This window comes from Diuraphis noxia, unplaced genomic scaffold (genome assembly GCF_037042655.1).
Source record: "Diuraphis noxia isolate RWA-SAM2 unplaced genomic scaffold, SU_Dnox_SAM2 contig0004, whole genome shotgun sequence".
Lineage (NCBI taxonomy): Eukaryota > Metazoa > Arthropoda > Insecta > Hemiptera > Aphididae > Diuraphis > Diuraphis noxia.
The window spans coordinates 10,061,342-10,083,124 of NW_028301714.1; the positions used below are offsets into that span (position 1 = coordinate 10,061,342).

The following is a 21,783-nucleotide window of genomic DNA, read 5'->3' on the forward strand; positions in this document are numbered from 1 at the left end:
GTTTAAAAAAAAAAAAAAAAAAAAAAAAAACAAGAAGATCTCATAAGCAGTTCCAGAGTCTAACCCGTACAAAGATGTCCATTTAAATTTATATTATTAGAAGATTATAATATGTATTAATAATATTATAATATAGTGTAGTTCAATTTGATGTAAGTACGATAATATCATACGCAATGCAATATTATACTTATTTAATATCATTTAATTGGTGCGAATGAGAAAATGAGTATGAAAAAATCGTACGTTGATGTTTAAGGCAGTTGAGCATACAATTATACTATATATTATACTATATACATACTGTATATTGCACAATAGTTAGTTAAATTGAACAATATCTATATTATTAATATCAAGGTCGGCTAATTTTAAATGTTTTTTTCTACGCGTAGGTACCTACGTATTGCATTTTTATTGTATTATCGTCCACATCGAATTAATTATATTAATGCAGAAGATGCTATGCGTGGAAATCTGAAATAAACGAGAGGAGAACAATATACAAATAAATTAAAATGTCGTGTTTATTTTCGTGGTTCTTGAGAATTTGCATTAAGTCGCTTGGAATATTACTTATTTGTTTGTCTATAATAATATTGCAGCGCTCTTTTCTGAGCACGCGTTTGTATAATAATAACAATGATAATAATTTTAAATTAGCAAATTATTGTCCGTTCGACTCTGGCAGTGACAAGATATTACAAACAACGCCCTGCGACGTCTGATTGTATTCTCATTTCTTATTTACGAAAATTCACCGCGATGTTAAATAAATAATAAACATTTTTTCTCGGTTGTCGTTTAAAACAAACACGGCTACTCGTTTTAACGAACCGTGTAAAAACGTGTTTTAAATATTATCTTGGTAAAAAAAAATAAATATAAAAACCATGTCGTTTGAATAATAAGTACTATAACTTATTTTTTTTATTGAGAATAAGACTTCAACAGCTATAGATACTATATAGTTATGATTGTATTATATAACTTAAGTTATAATTATTGTCACCGCGGGGCACGGCATTTTTTGTCCAATTATTATCATTTGAATTGAATTCTGAAGCTTGTGTGTTAATGATAGTATCTATATTTGTGGTCGCGATTTTCGTCTGATTGATTAAAACTAAGTCTTGTCCGACCGTGACCAGAACTGTTTTACTATAAAACCATTTTTTTTTTGTAGTTTTACATTTTAAATTTTTATTGGAGTAAACCTCAAAAATTTGTTATAATAGGTTTGTTTAATTCTCTCATTTATGTGTACTAATTAAGTTGATACGATAACGGGTTCTGAGATTTCTATTTGAACGTGTTCATCACTGGTCGAATGAATAGCAGCTAAAATAGGATCAGTAGTATAACATAACCACTTGCATCCAATTTTTCCCTTATTATGATATAGGCAGTAGAAAAAACTTATTTTTACGTAGTTTGGTCGGAAGGGTGTGAGCGGATCGTGTTTTGCACGACATTGTGTCGACAAAACAACAACAACAATATCAGAAATATCTGGTAGTGCATTGGTGTAAAGTTCTGCAGTGGACTACAAAATAAATATTACAGCAAATATGTAACATAGGTAAATGTTATATATGTGCATTTTAATCATATGATTTAGGATAGTCACTATAAACATGACCGTTGTCGGTTATATACATTGTGTGAATGCGTTAAACTAATTTCGATAATTATATTTCCAGACACAAGGGTTGCGGTGGTGGTCGAAACGGAAATGAAAATGTCCGCATAATACTGATGTAGATACGACCCACCGGTCTGTGATGTTTACCTTCGAATGAGACATTTTGCATTTTCGAGGGACTCGACACCCCGATCGACGTATTATAATACGACGTGACGTACTGCGCAACGCTCGGCGGAAATCAAGTACCTATCGTACTGGCAGCCCAATTCAATTTCCTGACCGATAATAATACACGTAAGTACATTAGAACCTTTTTATTATTGTTATTTTTTACTTTTTACTTTTTACGCTGCGTTATATATGTATATATAGTGTATACTCCCCGCTTCACTTCCGGTCGCCAGCATGTGTATATCCGTTATTGTAATAATACGCGTTGGACGTGTCGAAAATCCACATGGAAATAAAGATCAATCACGATTTTAATATATTTATTAAAAGTATTAATATAGTGGTCTTGTTTTGTTCCGTTACAGTTAGATTTTTGATTAAGTCACCGTAAAATCACCACATTGTTTTCACTCGATTGCGTTCGACGTATACGTATACTGTATAGATGGTTCAATATTTTTGTATCATAAATGAGTTATATAATAGGCTCATCGATATAAGGATTTTTTTTTTACTTCACCTGTTATAACGGTTCGAAACAAAATATAATTAATGCGATTATCACTATCCCGTGAGCATAAACACGAGCTTTAAATTTATATTTTACGCGAAGTCGCAAGTGCGCATCATTTGAACTTAAATACGAACTGCATAAAATTATGAATATGGAATTTTCCCTGCATCCTAAAAAGAAGAGACGAGGTCATTATAACTCGAATCAGAATAGGCCACACTCACTACTTCACTCACTCCTTCCTCGTCACCAAGGAACCTGCTTCAGTATAGAACAAATGCAACGTGAACCTATCGATCGACCACATTACCATTAAATGCCCAAAATACACCAAAGCTCAGAAAATTTTTAAAAACACAACTTCCCCCGACTTGCTCTCAGCGAAGAAAACACCGAAAAAATTTCCAAATTTTTCCACTAGATACACTTAAACCATAAATTGTAAATATGTGTGTACATTTTATTTCTATTCACATTTTGTCAATATCGTAGGCTAATAACCTACGATGTTGAAGCCTTATCATTGATAGAAAAAAAAAAAAAAAGCTATGAATACATATTATTGCAGTCTAAACGATATTGCATAATCAATAATTGTGTGGATTTAATATTATTATAGACTTGGCATCCATTATTTTAGTTTAAACAGTTAACGTGCATTATTGTTGTTTCTTTTCAGTAATAGTCGCGTACACCGACCAGCGCCAAGTAGCATACGTGCTAACTGCTTATACAGATTTCAATTTAAAAATTTGAATAATTACATAATTTTTTTGTGATGCCTACGAAGCAAACGCCTAAAGTGCACCTTTATGTAGTTCGACATACTATTGCTATACTCTTACACATTAGAAGTGAAATGATTTGAAATACTCCTCAAATCAGTACCTGTTAAATACGCATGTCATACTTAGGGTGCAGATGTTTTGTTGCATTTGCAACTTTTTTTCATGTTGCTCTGATTAGTCTAATTTATTATTTAGTAAGTTTTAAATGCGTAGCGTGTATAAGTACGAATGGAAATATCAAATTTTTGAGTGCAATTTTGTTGACTTTACTCATTTTTTAGAACTATTATATCTATTATTTTTATATTTTTTTCACGTATTTTTATTTGTTTTTATTCATTATAAACGGTTTCGTATAATTTCTAAAAAATTATCAAAATAAATGTTTTTTTCAGAAACAAAAAGAAATATTTGAGTTTGAAAAATAAAAAATAACCCTTATATAGCTATTTCAATGTTACATTTTGTCACGTAACATATTTTTTTAGATATTTCTTAGAGTTTAAACGTTTTGTAATATTTTTTAATAGAAAACAATAAATTTTCGATTTTCCTTAGTGCAATAAATTGTACCTACTAATTTTTTGCTATACTATACACAACATAATAATATCCGCGCCATAAACGTCAATAACGTCATATTACCATGGTTGTGGTACCCATTATAATTTAGACGACATTTTCAACCACTGTCGGTGTCGTACCTAAATTGACGCGGGGAGGGGTAGGTTGTCATCATCATCATTATTATTGTTATTATGCGGTCGAGGACGAGACCGCGCGGGTGAGTAGCAAGAAAAGTAAACAGCCGATCAGATAAACACGAGCGCGTACCTAGCTATATATAATGAGTCGCAGAAAAATCATTTGTACGCTGCACAGAGTGAAAGTCGTTTTGCGATATCATAAATCGTGGTTGTTAAAAGTTTAATTAGGTAAAACGCGGTCGTCGTGTCGTACACACACACACTCTCATATAATATAATATATATTTATAAAGGGGTAGGTGAGGCGGAGAAAACCTTTTGTTTGGCGGCGGCGGCGGCGGCGATCGGCGATAGTGTTGATTTATGTGCTCACGACGACGTGTCCTAGGGTTGTCGTATATTATAATACGCGTGTATATCTCTAATCGCTTTCAAATGTCGTCATCGTCGTCGTCGTCGTCGTCGTCGTCGCCCGTGGAGTGCTGTACGAAATATATTGCAATATAATCCTGCAACGCGCATCTTCGCCACTTTTTTTTCCCTCTCGGAGTTCGCCCGTTGTTTTCATTGTTGTTGTTGTTCTAGTATATTATAATATAATAACTCTTGGATTTAGTTTATCGATGTGCCGCCGTGCACTATATTTAGCTACTGTACAGCGCACGTAACGACGTCATATTTGATGTCAGTCAAGTTTATTCTTATACCCACTACGATCATATTAAATGGTCTATTTGGATAATTTTATAATAATTTATTTTCAAACACCGGATGCTGAAAATTTTAAATTATAGACCATATTATTTTGAAATTGTCGAGATTGTTTGTAGGTACTATACTATCAGGACCGTAGCCAAAGAATCAGTAGCGCTCCTTGTCGAAAACCAAATTGGTGCCACTCGTCCAATTATTGTGGTAAATATAAACGAAAATATTTTCATATTAGATCGTATTTGAATCGAGAATGTCACTCGATGAAATTGCTGCACTCCTGGCAAATGCCCTCTTGCCGTGTCTAGCTACGGTAGACTATTGTCCTGTATACTATTAACCAGTGAATATTGTAGAGATACAAACATCTGTTTTTCAAATAAGTACCTAATTCTATTTTGCAAGTATTCGTCTGTCATCGTTATACTTGGATCATTCAAAATAATTATAAATATTGATGGATATTAATATAAATCACTACAATTTTCAAATCTTCATATCCTCTACTATAACTACTTCCTGAGCCCATTGTATTTAACTTATTATTCTTAAACAGAGAGTATCTTCACATATCCTACACAGAGTTAAATAACCCAAAAACTATTCGTTGGAATATTGATTTTAATACGGACATGTGTTTAGAAAAAATTATCCTGAGATATCTCAGTTTTCTCATTTGGAAAAAAAAGTTTGTAACTCCACGGGATACTGCTTATAAGTTATAATACTTATAACTTATAAGTAATACAAAAAAATTTAAATTTAAAATTTGAAAACATGATCTTATTAAGTATGATCTTGTTAAATATCCAAAAACCATGGTTAGGATAGCCGATAGTATAAAAAAAATGGGGAACAAACAGCGTATACTTTATATCACTCATTGCCCTGTAAATATCTTTCAATTCTATTCGCGGGATATTAAACTATAGACTAATAAAATTGCGATCATACATTCCCAAGATATAAAATATTTTAACACATGTATTTTTTGCTTGTGCAACAACAATTTTTTTTTTTTTAATGGAAATCCCTATTTAAAATATCATTTTCGGATTGATACATTTTTTTCAAGACATTTTGATGAATCAACTTGGTAGGTATATTACTTGGTAAACAACGATATATTATATAATATATGATGCGCTTTTGAAATGGACATTTTTCGGACGTCGTTCTCTTCGGTCGCGCGGACGGTCGACTCGGGCGGGTTGATAAAATCAAAAAATCGAAAACTGCAGCGGACGGCTGAAGATCGGCCGGGCAGCAACCAGCTGCTAATACGTAATATACGAGCACACAAATCACGAGGACCGCGGTCCGTGACAACGTGATTTACATAAATACTCATATATATAAATATAAATATATATATATATATAATATCATTATGATGTAGGTACGCCCGCAATAACGAGGGATTTGTCATATTGACGTGCTGGGCCACATGTGCGGCGGCGGGTCCACTTAACCGGGAAACCTCTCGACGGGTTCGCGTATATTAAGTACACACACACACATATATATACATAAAGGTAGGTATATATAGCAGTAAAACGTCACGTGTAGAAAACCGCGTGTACCGCGATGGAATACACACATATATATATATGTGTGTGTGTATAGATATGTATTGCGTTTGGGGATGCGCTGCCGGTGGGGTTGAAGAAGACGTCTTATTATTTTGTGAATCCTGGAAGCAGGATGTTCCCACGCGGAAGGAGACTAAAATGTATAATAATATACACATCACAAACACACGCGTTGTATATTAATATTATACTTTTAACGTAGGTACTGTTATACATTTTTAATACGATGTTGTTAATATTATACATAATGTATAATATATAATATACGAATATTATTATGTACGTCGGGTTAGTCGGTACGGAATAAGCGTTTGCCATGTACTGCTATAATATTATTATCGTCGTCGTCGTCGTCGTCAGTTCATATTTTCACTAAAAATCGCACGTGTGTGTGTGTGCGAGCGTGAGACTGTGAGAGACATCTCGGTCGTAACATAGTAACACGTTAGGTACCTACTATGATGACGTGGCGTGTGTGTCATTAAAAGACTACGTACCTATGTAAATGTAAGAATACGTCGGAGAGACGAGTAATATTTTATAAATTTATTTCTATTATGATAATAATATGTGATACGCACGATGATCGAACACGATATCCGCCGACCGCCGCCTGAACTTCCGGTCGAGACGACTTTTCGCGTTCACCCTACAGCCACCGCCGCCGATAATTATAAGATATTATTACTTTCTTTTTTCTCCCGGCCTGCGCGCTTAAACGAATAAACAATGACGACGGCCGGGTTATTTTCCGTTTTTATAATATTATAATGCCTTATTTTTTAATTTCCTTAAACCGTTTTTGATGGCCTTTGGTAAATGGGGCGTTAAAAAAAATATACATATACAAAACAAAAACACGTCGCGTCCTCTCCGAATCTGCGGCGCTAATTGTTTATTATTATTATTATTATTATTATTATTATTTTATTTTCCCCTCGCGGTCGCGTGCAAATCGTCTTCACCACGATTATTATATTTCATAACAATATGTGAGTTTTGAACCAATGCGTCACCTGCGCCATACCAAAACTAACGATAATCACCAGGGCTCGGATTTTATACCACCGAAACTAACTGAAATATGCGTTATGATATGCTCAAAAGACATAAAAAATAGCTACCATGAAAATTAATGTTGTTTAAAATTTTTAAAAAATGACTCACGAATGTACGACAGGATATAATATAGGTACTTACGAGCCGTACAACCAACTATAGGGAATCACTGCAATCGATTATTATTCGATAAGTCATCATTATTCACTCGACACTTATTAAAAGATTTTAATATGAACAACGATAATGAGGGTATTTATGTTTTTTGCACATATTCAAACAAAATTGAAATTTTTTTTTTACTTTTCAAGCCACATAATACGAAATTACGAACTAAATTCAGGAAAAAAAAGTTATTTGATGTAAATTAACCAAAACTTGAAAAATAGCACTGAAAATCCTAAATACTTTAATTTTGTAAAAAATAGCATTATAAAATTTCATATTGTAGTCCATGATACATAAAACAAATGTATAGCTCACTCTGCTATTGTTACCTATGCCCCTCCTTTTTAACACGGTCCTGAGATACTTCGTGTTTATATAAATACAATATAATATTATGCAGATGATTTGCTTTAAGTATGCTCATTCTCATTATTTTCTTTTGATAGTTTTTACATTTTTAAACACACTTTAGAGTCCTGTATTGTTCAAAACACTGAAAATTTTAAAAATTGATTTGATTCTGCTATGATATTGACACGCATATATTTTGGGGTGATATTATTGGTTATAATAAATTCTAAAAATACCAAAATATACATTAGGATTTATGTAGAATTAAAATAGGCTAAATTTGTATATATTGTATATTGACCAAGTATGCATTAAAAACAAACAAAAAGACTCAATAAAGCTTAAATACTGCTTTAAAAATGAAAAAAAAAAGTCAAATATACGAACAAAATGCAAGATGAAATTTTTTAAAACACTTGTTACAAGAATTGAATTATGTACTTGGAAAGCATGTCTAAGGTCAACTAAAAAAATATGCATTTCGCATTGAAATCTGGACCCTAGTTATAATGTTTTTAATTGATGATCTGTATAATATACTTTATAATTTCTATTGACTCTTTTGAACTCATCCACCTGAAGAATAAGCCTTGTATCTTGGGTGATGTCAGAATTTTGCTTTATTGTGTATATTTCAATGACGTAAAATATTATTATTTTTTTTTTTTATTGTGTTGGGTATTAGGTACCTAAATAAACATAATATGTTTAAAATATTAATACCATCAATAATGTGCTGGCTATAAATATTATTATGATTATAAAAGTAACCTGGTAAGTATATTGTTTATTGTTGACGACGACTGGTCCTCTGAACTGTGTAAATGTTTAATCGAATCTATATCATAAGTTTATTTATATTGTAATATTTTGACAGTGAATTTTATTGTTTTTCATAACTTTATCCAATAAGTTTTTGGTCTTATAATATAGTGTTCAAAGTAATGAAAAGTAATTATGTTTTAGATTAATTAATTTGTTTTCCTTGACGTGCGGCCATACAATTACAACAAGTCAACCTAAAAACCACCTAGTTTCATCGCTGGCGTATTAAAATTAACCCAACCAAAACTGTAGGCGTCCTATTCGGTCGCTCTAACACTACAGTACTACACACATACCACCACCACTACTGCTTGAAAATCACACCGTTAACTGGTCCAAACAAGCTAAATACCTCGGCGTTACCATATAGGGCACAATCTCAACTTCGGACAACACGTCCAAAACATTATTAAAATGGCTACTCGCATTCGTTGTATACTCTACTCTACACTTAACTGAACATGCCCCATCCCACTAACCACCAAACTTAACATACTTGAACTATACGCCTTCCACGTTTTTGAATAATATGCTGGCTCTTGTTGGGCCCCTTTCATCGATCCTTCATATGGAGGCGTATCGAATCGAATCAGTACAAAACATCGCTATACGTGCAATAACGGGTATGCTCACAATCGTAAAAAATTCGGTTCTTATTAAATCTACAAACTTCAAATCCATCCGAACCTCTAATCAGTACCAACCAAATCAATGTTCTACAAAATCTCATTCTCAGATCGTGACCATATCCGACTTCTATGCAAAACTCAAACTCAACGGATTAACCAATAAACAATTTTATAACCATCTTCAAACTTCCATTCACCAGTAGAGAAGCAAGCCTGGTAAAGTCGACGGCAAAGCCATCCCCTCTAACGCAAAGTAAAGTATACGTTGCGTGGAACACCACCGAGTTAATCGTGCGGGCAATAATGCACCGATCCTCGCTTCCTACTCCGCGCGTGTGAGTCCATCAGTACCATCGCCGCTTGACGACGTTGATTCGGTTGGCGATTCATCAAAAACGTCTTTCCACCAAACGGCATCTGGTCGGTTTCGCAGTATATGCGACGGCACAACGTGCACGCTTATGTATACTGACCGTTGCACATTGCGGTGAACTCGTGGATAAACATTGCGTGGAGCATCACCAGGTAAACCGCGTGGCGCTATTATATTATATGTATATACCGCGTTCTACAGAGGTGACCTGCAGGATATACAAAGCGGGCAACCGTCTTGGCGTATACCTATATAGGTAGCCCGATTACACCGCTTTTTTGCGACTCGATCGGTACCGTCACTGCTTGGTGATAATTCTGTTTGCAGTCCGTCTGAAACATTGTTGAATGTGTCAATAGACTCGTGTCACGTGTTGTTTAGACGTCGTCAGAATCACAGTTCCCGCCGCGATGGTGGCCAACGTCGCCATGGTTGTTATACTAATTATAATAGTCTATTACTTCGTCTTAGGTTCGCTGAAAAGACTGGATTAAGCTTTTTTAAACTCATATACCTAAGATAGTGTACCCATTTGACTTTTATTCTATATAAGTCTTTGGCATGTTTTTTTTTCGAAAATGAACATTTTGGCCATGGTTGTAAGATATTATTATCGTCAACAACAACGTATTATGCCTCGATGTAGACTTTAACGGCTTCAAGCACAATGTAATACTTTTATATATGACATACCTACACTCAATAATATCACAACTTATTATTATTATTATAATGTACGTATTGCGTATTACTTGTTATTTTTTTAACGAATTTGACGTATATTATAATATAATACTTATTAGAACTCTATTCAGCGCATGAACGATAATAATATATATATATATATATATATAATTTATAAGTATACCCATATTATATGAACATATTGTGCAGATACATAATATTCTGCTTTATAAGCTGCAAATACAATATTATATGACTTTACTGACGTTTTCTGCAGTGCGGGGACGCAATATATATTGTGCGTGTACGCTGTTAGGTTTATAATAACATTGTATACTCGTACACCTTGTTTATAATATTATGTACTGGGTTACCTTATCGGAATACATTATTATTATAACATGTGTATAACGATCCCCTTGTATTCTACAATGTCCGTCAACAACTGTCGAGTGTATGGATTATATATATTTAATATTAAATATATATAGTGTACAAGGGTACATTATAATATTATTTTAAATGCGTGAGGTGCAACGGGAGCATAATACTATAATAGATAAACAAGTATACAATAGACAAAATAGTCATAATATAATATTATAAGCTCGTCTATACTTTGAATACATTATCGTAGTTCATAAACTGCTCGTCCAAAATTCGATTGCTGTGGAATGAAGTACTCGAAAAAAAAATTATGCTTTGGTACAAAGATTTGAATATGCACGAAGTCACTAACAATAAATTTTAAAAAGAATGATAAATATTTAAATAATTTTACTTTAAAAAAATTTGGTTCTTAACAACTTCAAATTACGTAAAAACAACGTTTTCAAAATATTTTAATAGTTCTTGAAATAACGAAGATAATAAAATAACAGGTATATGTAGTTATTTATTAACAATACTATTGCTTATAGACACAGACATATATCTTGAACGGTTTTCGGTCTAGGTGGTCTCTAGAATTTTCAATCATTTTACTATCTATAGACAGCTCGAAATTTATGTTCAGTCAGTTTAACATTGAACTAATCATATCTGACGATATAATATAGTACCTACCTACTTACTATAATTTTGTATGCTTTTTTTTTTTTTATTATTATTACTTTAAAGCCTCAACAACTAAGGTTATTAGCTTACATATTTTAAAATATTACTTATATATACAGGTACAATTTACAATACATTTTACAATATTACAATAAAATTATTCTTGGTAGGTATGTGTAATTAAAGTAGGGGAATATCTAGGAAAGCATATGAAATTATATGAGGTTATAAAGTTTGGTTATTTTTAGGAAAGTTAGAATATTAATAGAATTTTCATAGTCCGGTCCGAGTGTTTCGTAGAGGTGTTCTGGAATGTTTAAGGAGGTTCTGGTATCTGTAAAATTTCGGCAGTGTAGAAGGACGTGTTTGATAGTTAGAGCTTCTCCGCAGGTTGTACATTGGGCAGGATCGTCGTGTCTCATGAGAAAGCTGTGTGTAAGCCACGTATGCCCGATTCTGAGTCTATTAATTATGACTTCGTGGCGTCTCTTGGAAGTGTGTGTTGGCCAAGGGTTGATGGAAGGTTTGATTTCATTTAACTTTGTATGTGATGATGTCCAACGATGTTGCCACTGTTGCAACGTCAGGGACTGTATTGCTCCCCTGATATCTCCCAGGTATGCTTTTTATACTAATATATTGTAGAAATATGCGCTAAATATTAGAGTTTTTAAATTTTATAAATGGTAGGTTCGCATTGCGAGTGTGTCTATCACCATTGAAACAAAACCAATTTTTCACGTACCTCTATAGCACATTATTGTGATACACCTTTGTATATTGTGTAAATATTGTACACTCTTATCCCATTGCTGTTTTCATTTTTTTTCCACACAATTATTATACTTATATTTTCTATCCCAAATCGATACATAATATATAGGTGTATTATATTATTATTCATGAATGTGTAACTACGGTCTACAAGTATACATAGAACTATGTTTGATGAAATAACTAAAGAAATCTAAAAATTTCGAAACCACCATACTTAAGTTTAGTCGTAATGTAATGATCTATGATAAATGATATAGTTTTTCGGTTTAAATCGTTTTTACATGTTCTACCAGCCGCATATATAGCACGTTGAAAAAAAAATATATTTATTTTCTTACACTCAGCAAGCTTAGTATAATGGTAACCAGGCATAAAACATTGAAAAATAATAACCAAGTTTTCTAAGCTATACTACAATTGCGTCTTATCAAATAATTGTACAATATTATGGAATTTTTTTTTTTAAATAATTGAGTTTTGTTAAAGTCGATATAAATATATTATCTTATCCCTGCATTTGTTTAAAAAGGAACTATGCGTCTATGCCATAAAAGCATGTATATGTGTGGATGTATATCGCATATACAACATATTTCAATAATAATATTGTAATAAATAATATTATCTTACCATTCTTACCACGAGAAAAAAATTACTACACCTACAAGTATAGTAACTCAAAAGATGGTTTAATTCGAATCCCGTACGTTTATTAGGTACAGTAAAAGTTACACTCTCGACAAATTCACTCGACGTGTTTATTTTTACACACCGAACATTAATGTATATCAAATATCAAAATAATTGTAATAGGTATAGGATGTAAAATACGGTTTTTTATAAGTTATGATTAGGCGAAATTCTCTTGCTCGAATATTTGAAAACGCTGATTTTCAATTGTTACACTGCATAGTAATATTATCACAATATCACGTTATAATGATAGTGTGATGTTATAAAAAAAAAAAATGTCGTTTAACAATATTGTCATTATTATTACTATTTACTAGTGGGTAGTGGGTACATGTATCGCTCGTGGACTTTAATAAGTGCCCGTACGGCAGCGTGATGTAAACATACATCGAGCAAATAACTGGTTATTCGACGTCGCGCGTGTTGCTAAAACCAGGTAGTTGGTAACCGCCATACACTTACTCATATCATCGTAATATAATATACAGTATCTGCTCATGAGAGCAGGCCATTATAATAATAATATACATACCTACTGCGGTTTGTACTTATTTTAACAAACTGCACATTATACGCATTATAATAATAATAATAATAATAATAATAATAATAATAATATATGTATAGTATTGTAGACGGTAGACGGCGGGCATTGTATCGTTAGGTAGGTTAGGTACACCCGCGTAACGTGACCCATATATTATTATTATTTTTTTTTTTTTTAATAACATTATGCTGCAACGACGGCTGCTGCAGATACAAAGGATAATAATAAACAATATTCACGATTTGTTATATCTAAACGCAATACAAATTGCGTTTTTTCTCGTTTTCGTTTGGAATGTTTGTTTGTTTGTAGCCTCTAGGTACCACATTATAATATTTTAGTAACTCTGTAATAACAATAATAATTATTACTATAATAATGGTAATGAAAATAATAATATCAATAATAATACTTGTATAACAGAGTAAGACCTACATAATTTATATAATAACGTTTCACATATTATTTCGATTATAGCCAGCCAACGGATTGTTTAAGTAACTATCGATGTCCGTGACACTATAACAATAATATGTACGCGTCCCATGTCAACCTCGTATTATAGCTATACACATTTATTATAATTTTATAATAATATGACATGCTACCCGACGCACAGAGAAATAATATTAATTTTTCCTTCATCCGTATATTATGTTAAATTTCGTGTGTAATTGCCGATGAGTGGTATGTGATTTGCAGCCAAGCGTGCACAGACCACATTAAAAGTTGGACAGTTAAGATTGGTTCGGAACCGTGGGCTTATGTGGAAAAGCATCATGTCGGATATACTATTGTTCCGATTGGAAATGTCTTAAATCATAATATTATTTTGCAATCGTAATCTATGTTTCAAAAAATATTATGTCGGAAACGTGATTTCATACGGAAAATTGTAAAATACTGCAGGTTAAGACATAATATTATGTGATTGGAACTGTTGTATAGGTATTTGAACGATATTTTGTCGGAATCGTATTTGCAGAGTCACCAACTTGTTTTCACGGGAGATGTATCTTTGGAAATATGTACCTATTTATTGGGTTACGCCGTATATATAGGTTTCCGGACAAAATGTTGTCTTCCGAAAACATACGTTCGAATTAAATATATTATGATTGAAAACATGTAAATACTTTTCAATTGAAATACAAAATACAAATTTCATTTCATTTCAGTACAGCTACAGACAAATATAATTCATAACAATAATTATTCTCGACTTATAATAGTTTTGAGTATAAAATAAAGACGATCTGAAATATCAATATAGATATATATTAATAATAATTATTATTATATATATACTACACCTCTGAACTAGGCCTTTGTGCCTACTCCCGGACATAGCGCCATAAGAAAAAAAATATATATACTATTCAGTATTCTATAGTTTTAAATCATTGAATATCCTAAATCTGGAGGACGTAAAAATAAAGAACATCATCGTATTCTCCATTCATATATTTATTATTATTTATTAATACGCATTATTTAACAGTTTCAACTAATTTTATATTCTAATTTTTATATGTACTTATGAAAAACTACGTTACTATATTTATCCAATTTAAAGGCAATATTTTGGTCAACGTCACAAAAATTGATTTAAAATTAAACTAATACCTACATAGAAGTATATGTATACGATAATTATTATTAATTGTTGATAACTATTATGCATATTGACATATTGTATTAAATTATTAATTATCTCGTGAATTTCGCGTTGTATGAAGTTATAATTTAAATATTTTTAATTCATTTCATTATTTCGTGTGAGACGTTTAGTAAATATAGTCATTCAGATAGGTAGCTGAAAACCGTGTCGCTATTTTCCGTATAGAACAAAAAAAAAAACTTACACGATACAACTTATGTCTCGCATTAGTCTTTGTGACGTGTACATGTAGCATGAGCGTGTATTATGTATAATATATAGTATATACATGATAATATGTATAAATGTACGCAGTTGTATAAAAAGTTTGTTTCAAAATTAATTTCAAACGGTTGAAAACATAAAAAAAAAAAATACAAACTACACGCGATTGCGTGTAGTACCAATATATAGGTACGTTTTTATCGTTTGCAGAGCTAAACACAAATCGAGTCTCGGGCGCCGGACATTTATATTACCGCAGTTACGTCCAACGGTGGTTTATAATATTATAATATACATATTACATTAAATTATTATCATCATTATGTGTATACGAACCGTTTACAGTTACTGCAAACGCATATTATAATATTATAAACGTGTAATGTACACATCGCGATATCGTATACAAACATTTATACTATTAGATATTATTTATTGTAGTGTGTACTGAACACATTATAATACCTATATGATAATAAGTAGGTACTTGGTAATGTTTTTTATTCCTGTAAGTACGAGCGAGCGTACTATAATATTGTACGGAATTTACACGGGTACGGAGAGTACATAATATATAATATTATTGTGAGTAATAAGTTATTTTTATTATTATTATTTTATAAAAGAGAAAGAGGGAATATCAAAATTATAAACATTGCAAAACGCATTACAATAATATGTGCACGCGCGCATAATTTACAATATATAATAATGCAACTATCAGTACTAAGTGAAACTAATTTATAACAATGTCTTTCGTATAAATTGTTAGGATATGATTTCGAAATGAGACGATTAAATATAAATATTATTTACCGTGCAATATGTAGGTACAGCTGATTATACTTTTTTACAAAAAATATCACTAAATCATATAATTATACAATAGATCTACACCAATACCTACCTAATAATAAGTTAAAGTGGTTATCTACTATTTTTTTTTTTATAATATAAATTCTGTCGATTTTTTTCTTCAAATCCAGTCGAATTCTCGCACTTGGGTTTGAGACCAACAGCTGTTTCTATATAATGGGCAACTCGATTTTTCCGGCAATTCGTTACTCCATAGTGTAATAAATAACGTACAACTTTTTTTTTACTATTCAAATAAACATAAAATAAATTAGGTAATAAATAAAATGCTTTACCTACAAGCTACTCCTCATACTTTTCTGGTCATATGGAATTCAACTCTAGGGATCAGCCAAATATTTCAAATCTTGTCTAGTATTTTCGTAGTATAATATAAATCTATGCCATACTCTTTGTTTCTTATGTCATATTTTTTACTTGACTTTAAAATGTATATGGAAAATTATCTCAATAACCCTAAATGATAAACTATGACTTAATACAGACAATTATATCCCATTATTACATAATATGTTATCATTTCTTAACGATATCAGGCAAAGATACTATACATTTTTTTTTAGATATTTTACTTTAATCAGCCTAATTTAAATATTACTTTTATCAAATATAATTATTGATTACCCTAATATACTATTTCCCTAATAAATTATCAATAAAGAATTAAGTGTTGTCAAACAATTTTTTTTATCACTTCAATTTGTGTAATTTAAGCTTTTGTAAATTTTTACTAATAGGACTACACTTTTAATAAAACACATGAATGTTAAGATAAACATATTATGCGATACCCATGTGATAGTAATGACATTTTCCAATCAACCATTTTATCAATATTATCAGTCATTTACATACCTGATATTTTTAGAACACGGACAATATTGGCAGTAGTTGCAGTACAATGGTTTTTAGCATGTCACATTGTGACCATTGCGAGTTAGTTATCGTTCTGATAGTTATATTGTAAAGCCGGTCCACATGACCTGCAACATCAAATCACCAACGCTTTCGTGTAAAAAAGCGATGAGTGATAACATTGCCTGATAAAATACGGAAATAATGACAATTCCTAGGCAATGATATCATTTCCTTCCGCTATTAGGAATTGTCATCATTTTCTAGGAATTGTTGTGGTTTCCTAAATTGTCAATATTTCCGTTAACAGATATATTAATATCTGAAACCTTATATTTAGTTGAAGATATGTCATCTTCTCTATATTTAAATTCATCAACAGGAATAGAATCTTCATTAAAATATATAACTGATTTTCATTATTTTTTTTTATTTCTAATTCATTTAAATATAGATAACAGTATAATTCGTGAACCTTTGTTTGAAATACAAAACAAACTTTATCTTCTGGACATCGTTATTTTGTTTTTATGTAATAAAAAAATAATGAAAAAATTTATATTCTTGATCATTTAGATTTGGTTTAATACATTTTGACATTTTGTAATACCAGAATTCGGATGAATTAATTTTGTAACATTAAATAATAATCCTAAGTCTTGTGAATTAATTTTTAATTTTGATTCAGAATCTATAACACCATATTAGTATATGTATTTGGAACTTTCACATGAACTCAATAAAAGTAAATTGTTTTTTTTTAAGTAATTTTTCTTTTTTTTTATTAAAATATTTTTTATTTGGAGGTTCTTAAATATATTGTATTTCATCTGGATGATATTGTAATGAAAATCATTCATAAACAGCAAGTTTTTAGTTGGGTGAAATAATTTGTTAGATTGTATTAAAAAATTCTTTTGAAATCAAATTTTTGTTTTTAACACAATAAAAATGAAATGTTTATATTTGTTAAACAAAAAAAAATATATAAATGGATCTCAGTATTTTATAATAAAATTTTGAAATCATGAAAAATATTGAAATCAAAATATAAAAGTTTGTCGTTAATAATTTTGATAAATTTAGATTAAAAGAAATACATTTTTTGAATTTTTAAGAATGTCCACATGTTGAAGATTGGATTTTTGAATGTAAGAAACAAGAAAAGGTAACAAATCTACAACTGTTGAACTGAATTTGTTCAAAATTAAAAAAGCGGGTAAGTCGTGGATGTCGCTCTGTTGTACAGTAGGTTACTGTAATGGATGGGAATAAATTTGAATGCAATGATAGGTATCATTGTATACGAAAAACGATTCTGAACGGAGATGATTTGTCAGTCTAGGATACATTATATTTAAATATTGTCATATATTCTATTTTGAAACAAATATTTTATTTTTCAATTAAGACGCATTTTGCATAAGGCATGATTAATCAATTAGTGTAGTTATCATGTAGTTATCATAATTCATAATACCTTATATATACGAATACCTGGTTTGAGGATAAATCGTTATCATTACGCGATTTCATAAAAATTTAAAACTCAAACGCTCAAAACATTTTTCCTATAATGACGCTTCAAATTTTCTCTATAGCTATTTGAAGAAAAACTTGTGGAAAACTTGGTGTTAAATTTTATAACCTTAGATATAAATACAAACAATATTATGAATTTTGAACTACAAAATAATTTGCAAATATTCATGGTTTTGACGAATTTTTGTCAATATTTGAACTTCAAATACTAATAAAAAAAAATTCTGCCTATGTATTCTTATAATTTTTTAATCACTATAATAATAACTTATGAGGAACTTTGTATTAAATTTTCAAGTATTTTGATAGGGCCAAAAATTTTTTATCGATACTTCAAAAAAAATTTTCAGACAAATTGAAAATTTCAGTCGTCTATAAATATCTCAAAAAAAGTCAAAATATTTTTTAAAATTAAATCATGTAAAGAAAATGCCAACCAAAATAACTGATAAAATTTTCAAGTATCTACGACTTATACTTTTTGAATAATAACAAATATTTAAAATCGTTTGAGGATAAATCGTTATCGTTACGTTATTTCGTAAAAATTTAAAATTCAAACGCACTTAAAATTTTTCCTATAATGATGCTTCGAGTTTTCTCTATAGCTACTTGAAGGAAAACTCATGGAAAACTTAGTGTTGTATTTTTAATCCTTAGTTATAAACGCAAAAATTTTATGATTTTTCAACTTCAAAATTACTTGCAAATTTTCGCGTTTTCGACAGATTTCGTAAAATTTTGAACTGTAAACGCTTATTAAAAAAAATTGTGACTTACGATTTTTAATTTTTTTATATATATGGTATTTAAGATATATAATTTTTTCAGATGGCATAAAACCAACAGGAAATCAGTAAACGGATTCATATGATACCATAATATTAAATTGTTGTATTATAGAATTACAAGATTATTACAGAATAGGTAATTATATAATAACGAATTGTAAGTAGGTATTTAATTTACGTACCTTCCTTGTATATATCATATAGTTTTTGAAAATTGTATTTTAGATGTATAAACAGCAGTAGAATTATTAATAATATTTAAATATTATAGTCTCAAGTCAATGGAATTGATTATTTTTTAATGGCAGTTTGGAAATTTCGATATATTATTAGTGCAGTTTCGATGCAATCATCATTTATTTTAACAAGCAAAATAATAATAGTAATTTGATGTTTTGAAAATACGGGCATATTGTTGTTGTTGGCGTAGATCTTTAGTATAGTTTATTAATCGTCACATACAAATTTGAATCTATAGTAAGCTGTTGTTGTGATATAGTGGTCAGTCATAAATAAAACTATTTAGCAGATAATCGTGATAAAATAACTTGATGCGAGGTAAAAGCTCATGTCCGGTGTACATGGAAGTCGGAAGGCGATTAGAGCGAAAAACTGCTCCCGTGACCGTGCCACACATGTGTGCGGTTCGCCCCAGCTTCGACCCCGTTCTCATAAATAACTCAACCGCCATCGCCTTGGCAGAACTACCCTCTCGAGCCGCCCGTAATATAATAATAATATAATAATTTAATCCGGTGACGGGGCACATAAATTATATACGATCGGGACGTGTATAACAAATAGCTAGGCATAATATATGTATACATGCAGTCCTTGTCCACCGCCGCCGTACAAGGTTTTACCTCGTCGTCGGCGCGACAAATTCAATAACACGCGAGCTCTTGTTCTGGTCAATATCATATATTATAATACATTTTTTTTTTCAGTTTTTCTCTCTTATCCCTTCATCTCACGGTCGCCCACGGTCAAAATGACGTTATATATATATAAATATATACGGATCCTCGAAAACGCAGAGGGGCAAGACGATTTTCGCATTACTTATCGTCAGCTCACACAGATTACCGTTGTTAGACAATACGGCGACGAGCAGTTCGACGTCTCTCTTCGATTGACTTCAGTCTAGCTAAATAGAAATAAGTCATCTCCGTCACCGTTGTATTACGAACTTGAACCGTTTGACGAGATCAGTATATTACATCAGTATACTGCAGTATATCAGATATGAAGTGATAAATATGTTTCTATGAATAAATAATTAATGATAATAATATATAATAATTTATGCTATAAATATATCATATTATACTATAATACTATTGTAGTAATTTGCATCTATGCATAATTACCTAATCATCATAAGTCATTTTTCAATAACGCATATAATGTCAGGTATGTGTGCGAAAAAAAAATTCCAACCTTTAAAAATAAGAATACTCCTAACCACCACCCCTCCTCCTGTATATGTGTCTGAATAATCCTTCTTGTAGCGTATAGATCTGTATAATAGATTTGTGTTGGGTGATTATACAAGCTCGACAGAATATTAATTTTATGAGTAATTTCGAGTGAAATGCTAACTGTATAAAATAGTGTATTATCACTTACTATATAATATATAATTTATATATATTAGCTATTATAGGTTTATATTTTAAGTCGTTATAAAAACTGTATCGATAAATTATGAAACACATCGATTGTATAAAAAACAACAATACAGGTATAAAATTATTAACAATCTTACTCAATGTTACTTGTTGTATATAATATATCCCAAAAAATATTTATTACAATCATAAAATAAATAAAACATGGTCGTATTGTATATTATATATATACATACGTGGTTACAATTTCATTTTTATATCATTACGATTAAGTTATGATTATTAATTTGGCACAAAATTAATGCAGTGCAACGTGATGGCTTAACCGTAAGTATTGCGTAATAGACAATAGTACCTACATGCATTGAACACGTAATGGTTTTATATTTTTTAAGTGTTGGCAGTTTTCATCGTCAACCGTATACAATATAGACATATAGTATACAACAACTATATAGCATTGTATTAAACTGCGTGCATCGACAAACGGATGTAAACTATTTAATGGAGTCCTGACGCGACGATATGGCGTAATATGTATTGAACGCCATCATGAGGGATGCATTAAAAACTTCGAACAATCAACCATCCTTACGTTTATATATATGTACATAGTAAATTCTGCTGTATTTAGGTTAGTGCTCGTCCTAAAGTTATTAGTCGAACTTAAAGTTTAAAATTATAATATAGTATATAACGCACTCCTACTTCATCAATACTCAGTAGATTAGAATACGTACAAATGCATTCAAATTAGAATTTGTCGTTACACATAATAAAAATCACCAACTTTCATTGTTGTCTGTATCATTATATACGAAAAAGAGTATTATGATATGCATACTATTAAATGAGCAAATTGATTGACGCACAGAAAATTAACTGATGCGACTTTTAACATGTTTTATCC

At 30.8% G+C, this 21,783-nt stretch overlaps 1 long non-coding RNA gene across 2 annotated transcripts; it reads left to right on the top strand.

Moving 5' to 3' along the window:
- Nucleotides 1–1,708: 1,708 nt before the first annotated feature.
- Nucleotides 1,709–20,577, top strand: LOC149055688 (uncharacterized). Of its 2 annotated transcripts, XR_016191742.1 has the most exons (3): nucleotides 18,028–18,128; nucleotides 19,283–19,378; nucleotides 20,190–20,577. It is a non-coding gene; the product is annotated as an uncharacterized LOC149055688 (long non-coding RNA). The 2 variants fall into 2 exon arrangements; XR_016191741.1 differs by lacking the exons at nucleotides 18,028–18,128; nucleotides 19,283–19,378 and adding an exon at nucleotides 1,709–1,942.
- The last annotated feature ends 1,206 nt before the right edge of the window (nucleotides 20,578–21,783 follow it).